We start from the raw sequence: 6,292 nt of genomic DNA, 5'->3' as shown, positions 1-6,292 counted from the left end.
ATACATATGAATTTGATTAGATTTTTAAACCATTACGAAAGTTTTTATGAATTATTTTAATAACATAGAATCATAAATTTATTTAAATTTGATTAAGAATTGATATTTTTTGTTTCTTTAAAAAAAAAAAAAAAAAAGAATTGATTTGAACCATTTATAAAAAAGTTTATCTTATGTTTTTATAAAATAAACGTTTAGTTAAATTGATATATGTGAATATTACAAAAGTCAAAATAGAGCAATTAAATTAAATAAAAAATAAATATATAAGAAGGTAATAAACACTTGTAAACCATGCATAAAGTATAGTGTCAAATATTGTCCAAATTAATAAAGGGTTAAAATTTTAAGCGTTTTACTATAGTTAAATTGATCTTCATCAATGCAACTTACATATGGTAAATATTAATTTTTTTTTTCTTTTTGGTGTACAGTCAATCCAAGAATTATATTTAACTTTTTCAAAGTTTTACATTGCATGCATTGTGTTGCCGGGATATTTTTACCCCCTTTTTATAGACAAATGAGAGGCTAACAAATGGCCCAATAGTAAGCCGACACGTGGCATCCTGCTCAGCTAAATAAAGGCTAATAAGAGCATGACACGTGGCCTTAAGAGAGATATCAGAAAAAGAGGGGCTCAAAGCCCATTAAGGAAACATGCCTAGCATGAAGGAAACCCTAATACACGTGTCAACCACGTATAGGGCAGTCAATCTTCCTAGGTTATGAAACCCTAGGAGCATGATCTCCCACTTCCCTATAAATACCCCATCATTTCATGATGGAAAAAAACACACAATTCCAAAAAGGCACAATGCCCAAAATATGCTCTCATTTCTCTCTACTTTCTCTCTCTAAAAATCCGTTTTCCGGTCACTAACTTGATCGTCGGAGGCGGATCTCCTGTACACCGGAGATCCGTTGTTTTGCAGGTGTTCAGGCCGTACGAGTGTTGCATCCCAGATCTGTCTCCCGCGGGAATCCATACCCCCTTTTCGGGTTATCCAAAAAATGCCCGAAACACATTGGTTATTCTACTCCAAAGATATTTGTACCTTTTTCAAAGTTTTTAGAATGCATGTAATTTGTTTGGTATATATACTGCAAAATACTCTGCCACAAAAAAAAACCTTTGGTTTTGACCTATATGCTTGCATGCATGCATTTATGTATGGTTTCTAATTGTCGCAGTAAAGATAGTGCAATTCTAATTAACCTATTATATTATGAGTAATTTGTTATATTGATCTACATCTACCCAAAAAACAAAAATATGTTCAAATTATACCAAGCTTAATTAGAACATTGAAATAATTGTATATTTCATAAATAAAATAAGTGTACCCTAAATATTGATATCAGTTATAATGTTACCCTAAAATGAAAAAAAAAAAATCACAAAGTAGAGGCAATATTTGTTTACGGTAACACTTTTTAAAGCAATTAATATAGTAACGCGTCAACTATAAAGAAATCATAACTACTATTTTTTCCTTCCAAATTAGAATGTGTTATACTCAATTGATTTTCCGAATTCATTTTATGTGTAATTTTTTAATTGATTAATTTGAATTTGTCTGAAAATTTAATATAAACTTATTTTAATGTGTCTAAATTTATTTTGTTTGGATTATTAGAACTTATTCTAAGCCGAACTTACTTTAACGACTGATTTTTTTTTTTTTTTTTTTTTTTTTTTTTTTTTTTTTTTTTTTTTATACAAATTTTTATATGTGGTTGGCCACACTGTGTGACTAGCTATAACGGGAGTTACTTTATTAGTGTTATAGGGGTTATCCGGACATTGTTATAAAGGTTAATTCGGCAGGGTTTTAGGGATTACTCAGTCAATATTTTAGGGTTATATTACTCAATATTTGTTACAAGGGTTACTTTGTTCTTTTACAAGTGGACGCATGGTGTGGCCTGCCGTGCACACAATGCACTTATATATTTTTTATAATCATCCTATAAACTTATTCAAACTTAAAGATTTTATATAAGGATTTTGCTAACAAGCGCACTGAAGTGATAAATACTTAATATATTACTCCCTCCGTCCCAAAAAGAACGACCCATTTGACCAAAACTTTGTCCCAAAAAGAATGACCCATTTTGCATTAAAACACTACCAATTTGCAACAATATTTGTGCAAAATTAGCTTCCCCATATAAAAATTTGATTTTCCATGTTATTTTATTACTTTCTCTCTCTGTTTTTTTACAAACCCCATGTAAATTTATCTTTCCAATATACTTTTATTTCTTTTTACTTAACTTCCTTAATACCCGCGTAATCAACCCAAATGGGTCGTTCTTTTTGGGACGGAGGGAGTACTTTAAGTATTAAAGTTGAAATGCATGACAAAATCACTTGTCAATCGGTGTAATTACTGATAATTTTATTTTTATTTTATCTGACGTTCCGAAAGTTAATTAGCTTTTTTTTAGTGCATTATCTCATTTTTATAAACCGTGTCAACATTTAACATGGAAAAAGACCTTTTCTTATTAATTTGAGGGAGTATATAAAAATAAGCTTCCTCAAATAAATCAATAATACTCCGTAATCCTTAATATTTCTTGACCTTTCATCTTTTTCAGTATTTTCACCGTTTATATTTACCATACATTGTTCATACTCGTAACTTGAATTTTAAACTATAAATGCATTTATAAACTATACTCCATAGTCCGTATTTCCATTCAAAAAAATATACTACTCGTTAATTTTCATGTGCAACTTTGAAATATTTTATATCTTAAAAATAATACCCGAAAGTTGCACATAAATATTAATAGAGGTAGTATAAATTTATATAATAATATAATACTTTCTTTGTTTATTATTTTCAGTTCACACGTTCCATTAGTAACGTTTGTTAATGCACCACATTAACTATTTATATTTTTAATTATCGATAAGCAAAAAAATATAAAAATTTGATATTTGAAATATATATCGTGACGAAATTAACAAGATATCAGGGGACTATATTTTTCATAACGTATAAAGGACAAAACACGGTCAAATAAAGGCGTGTGAACAATGATAAAGTAAAACGTTAAAAAAAAATAAAAAAAAAAGGTAGTATTATTTTCTACTCTACTACAAGTCTACAATCACTATAAATAAGTGCCCTTCACACTTCTTCTCCCTCACCAAAACATCCTTCCCTCTTCTTCTTCATCTTTTAACCTAAAAAAAAAACTTTTCCCTTCTTAGAAAGAAAATTAAAACCCAAAAATGTCACTAGAAACATTAGCAACCAATTTCTCTTTGCTACCAGCAGCATCATCTCTTCTTTCAGCACCCATTTTCCTTTCATTTGCTGCATTTCTCTCCCTTTTTACCATCTTCCTCTACCCAGGAGGCTTAGCATGGTCTCTTTCCGCTGTTAAAAATAACCGAAGCGGCAACGGTAAGTCTGCTTCGGCTATCCCTGGTCCAACAGGATTACCCCTTATTGGTCTCGGCCATGTTTTCGCTTCCGAAAAGACTCACAAAATCCTATCCAGCATTGCCACCAGCCTCAAGGCTATGCCGTTGATGGCTTTCTCAGTCGGGTTGACTCGCTTCGTGATAGCGAGTGAACCCGAGACTGCTAAAGAGATTTTAAACAGCTCCGAATTCGCTGATCGTCCTATTAAGGAGTCAGCTTACGAGCTTCTCTTTAACAGGGCTATGGGTTTCGCACCCTTCGGAGATTACTGGAGGAATCTCCGAAGGATTTCCGCAACTCATCTGTTTAGCCCGAGAAGAATCTCCAACTTCGGAGGATTCCGTCAAGAAATTGGTAACAAGATGGTGAAACAAATCAACACCTTGATGGGTGAAGAGGGAAACGTTGAGATAAAAAATGTATTGCATTTCGGATCGTTGAACAATGTCATGATGAGCGTGTTCGGAAAGAGCTATGATTTCTTTGGTAAGAGAACCGAGGAAGCTGATAACCTTGAAGAATTGGTTAAGGAAGGATATGAATTGCTTGGAATTTTTAACTGGGGTGACCATTTTGCCCCTCTCAGATGGTTGGATTTACAGGGTGTTAGGAGAAGGTGTAAGAATCTAGTTGGAAAAGTGAACAAGTATGTTGGTAATGTGATTGAGGAGCACAGGGCATTGAGGAGTGAGAAGGTTGACGATGATTCAAAGGACTTTGTTGATGTTCTTCTTGACTTGGAAGATGGAGAAAACAAACTTTCTGACTCTGACATGATTGCTCTTCTTTGGGTATGATATTATTTTTTTTAAATTTTCATGTTCAATTTGTTGTTTGTTCATGCTACAACTATTTTATTTTTTGTTTGACATTTGTTCATTTTATTGATGATGAAATATGGTATATCACGTATATGTCATTTTGTTGGGTATGTGTTCTTTATCTTTGTTTTTTGCGGGGTCTTTTTTTTATAAAAAAAAAAAAAATCTTTGTTTTTGTCAAATATATTTGGGATTTTATTTGATTTACTTGGTATTAATTAATTAGGTTTTGTTTAATAATAAAAAAAATAGTTAAATTTATGTATGAAATGGGTACGTTTATACTAGGGTATCCAATTAGCGGAGTGTTTGGTCATTATTATCTTATCAATGGAAAAATTTATGTTCACATAGAATATGATTCATGTATATTAAAGAAAAGTATGTGTATGCAGCCCTGCTAATAATGTACATTCAAGAGCTTAACTAACTAATCAATTGATTATGTGCGGAATATAACAAAATGTTAATAATGTACATTCAAGAGGTTAACTAACTAATTTTTTTTTTGAAACCACAGGTTATCTAACTAATTGATTATGTACCTATTTTGACATATGAATGCAGGAAATGATCTTCAGGGGAACAGACACAGTAGCAATCCTCGCTCCTAGAGTGGACTCTAGCAAGGATGGTGGTGCACCCCGACATTCAAGCCAAGGCACAAGCCGAAATCGACAGCGTAGTCGGATCCAACAGGCAAGTCTCCGACTCAGACCTCCCCAACCTACCATACCTCCAAGCCATCCTCAAGGAAACCCTGAGAGTTCACCCACCAGGCCCACTTCTATCATGGGCTCGTCTCTCGATCCATGACACCCACGTCGGTTCCCATTTCGTACCAGCCGGAACCACCGCAATGGTCAACATGTACGCCATCACCCATGACGAGAAGATCTGGTCAAACCCTAACGAGTTCAACCCTGAGAGGTTCATGGAGGAGGATGTACCAATCATGGGTTCGGACCTAAGACTCGCACCTTTCGGAGCAGGACGTCGTGTCTGCCCTGGAAAGGCAATGGGTGTGGCTACTGCTCAGCTGTGGTTGGCTCAGATGCTTCAGAACTTCAAGTGGGTTCCGACCGAGAACGGTGTTGACTTGACCGAGTGCCTCAAGCTTTCTATGGAGATGAAGAAGTCTTTGGTGTGCAAGGCTGTTCCTAGGGTTGCTGCTTAAATCAACTAAAGGTTGTTATCTATGTGCTTTGTAAAGCAGTAGTATGTAATACTACTTCAGATTATTCAAGTCTATCATAAGTGATTTTCTCCTTGATTTTGCGCATTGTTGAATGGAGAAATATTCACATTAATTAGGTTGATTGGTTGAAGCTTTCGAGCTTATTAGTTTTTTGAAATGCAATGTCATCAGAATCTTGGCTATGTAAAGTAATCGTATGTACTGAAAACCAAAAAGTTAACGTTAAATTTATGTTTGGCTAATTCCCTGTACCTCACCGTGAGAAACAAGGAACGTTTCTCATGGGGGCAGAACAGATATTTTCCCGCTCAAAAGTCACTTGCTGGACATGTTGATGTTTACTCATTAATACTACATGTCTTACTTTGTTTGCCAACTGTGATATTGGATGAGAATTGCTCTTGACGCCGTTAACTTTCAACGTTTAATTGAATTCGAATTGAATTGGTAATTATGGAATTTGCGACTCGAGTTAAATTGTGAAATTAGGGAATGAGCATAATTCGAGTTTATCAGTAAAATTTTGTGTTCCCAGATAATCAATCAGCCATTTCTCGCCAACATCAAAGCAATTCTAACAGAGGGAGTGAGCCTAATCCAATTAATTTCAAAATTATTCAGATTTCGCCGGGAATTATGAATTCAATTTCTTGAAATGTTGTCTAATCACATAAGACCACATCAAAACCCTTTAACTGAAAAATTGAACAGCTACGAGGAAAGAAAGAGGAGTAGAAAACTACACTTACCTTTTACTTCAAACGAATTATAGATCATCACTACCTGTGTTTTTCGTCTGTAATCTCCACGAGCTTCGTACAGGGTAG

General features: G+C 34.1%; 1 pseudogene; it reads left to right on the top strand.

Moving 5' to 3' along the window:
• The first annotated feature begins 2,884 nt into the window (after positions 1 to 2,884).
• LOC145584310 (cytochrome P450 78A5-like) lies at positions 2,885 to 5,567 on the top strand (annotated as a pseudogene).
• Positions 5,568 to 6,292: the final 725 nt, after the last annotated feature.

Source organism: Chenopodium album, chromosome 2 (genome assembly GCF_948465745.1).
Source record: "Chenopodium album chromosome 2, dcCheAlbu1.1, whole genome shotgun sequence".
Classification (NCBI taxonomy): domain Eukaryota; kingdom Viridiplantae; phylum Streptophyta; class Magnoliopsida; order Caryophyllales; family Amaranthaceae; genus Chenopodium; species Chenopodium album.
This window is presented reverse-complemented; position numbering and strand designations above follow the sequence as displayed.